Raw genomic sequence first — 1,486 nt, 5'->3', positions numbered from 1 at the left:
ATCAAATTTGTGGCAATCACATGTAGATATACAAAGTATTCTTGATCCATATGCAGCAACATCATATTGTTTATCATACATTGCATGTATTGAAATAGAAATAACAAAGACATTATTAACTGTATTTACAAAATTCTAAGAAGAAGGAACAAATGCATTTAACAGAGTTTGGTTATTAGAAAATAGCTTCATACGTGATAGGGAATGCCAATTTAACAAGAACTTTTTTTAATATTGTCAATTCCACTTCATCATATGTCTAGAGCTATAAAGTTCATTGATACTAAACCACAAGAACAACGAAAAAAACATTTAAAAATGAAACAAGACCTTGCAAAAATGCAAGAAGATATAGCAGTACCTTGACTAATTGAAAAATACATGCAAAGACCAGAAGAATTAGAAGATTTAACATTAGCAGAAATAATAACTGAATATATAATTGAAAATAAGTAACAACACAAAAACATAAAAATAAAATTAGATATATAAGCTTTAGTAAAGAAAAAGATCCAGAAAAGTTGGCTTTTGAAAGATTAATCTTACATAAAAAATTTAGAAAAGAAGAAGATCTTAAAGAAACGTACACAACATATATGAATGCATATGATGCAAATATGGAACAAATAAATGAAAAAAACATCAATATATATATATATATATATATATATATATATATATATATATATATATATAAGTAACAAATGAGAGTGAATTTGATTGGGAGAATCCAGAACAAGAAGCAAATAAAATATTAAAAGAACAAGCACAGTATATACAAGAAATAAACACAAACCAAACAGATGAATTTGATATAAGGAAAGATTTATTCAAAATAAAATATAACAAAAACTTAAATTTAAATATAAAAGATAAAATATTAAAAAATACAACAACTATAATACAAGATGAATACCTTATAAAAACTAGTAAATATCACAAATTATTAAGAACTCTAAATAAAAAGTAAAGAATAATACATGATGACTACATATTGAAAAAAATAAAGCAACCTAACAAACAATTGTGCTTATTTTTAAAAGGAAAAGCAGGAACTGGAAAATCAATGCTTTAAATACACTTATACAAACACTCAAACGATATAAATAATGAATAAACAGACCAAGATAATAAATAATGAACCAGGACAAACAATATTAATAACAACACCTACAAGAAAACCAGCTTGTAATATAAATGGTTCAACAATACATTCAGCTTTTGCATTTCGACTAGAAGCATCAAAACAATGTCAAAAAATATTAACAAATGACACATTAGATAAATATAAAAGAAAGTTTTCAACAATAAAAATGTTTAGTAATAGATGAAATATCAATGGTAAGTATAAAAATGCTACAAGATATAAATAGAAGATGTGAAAACTTCAAAACAACGTATGGAATAGACTTTGGTGGGATGGATTGTATATTTACAGGTGATTTCTATCAATTAAATCCTACATTTGAAGTACCAATTTATTCAA

This window comes from Selaginella moellendorffii, unplaced genomic scaffold (assembly GCF_000143415.4).
Source record: "Selaginella moellendorffii unplaced genomic scaffold, v1.0 SELMOscaffold_47, whole genome shotgun sequence".
NCBI classification, from domain to species: Eukaryota; Viridiplantae; Streptophyta; class Lycopodiopsida; order Selaginellales; family Selaginellaceae; genus Selaginella; species Selaginella moellendorffii.
The sequence above is the reverse complement of the archived record's forward strand: the minus strand, read 5'-3'. Positions refer to the sequence as shown.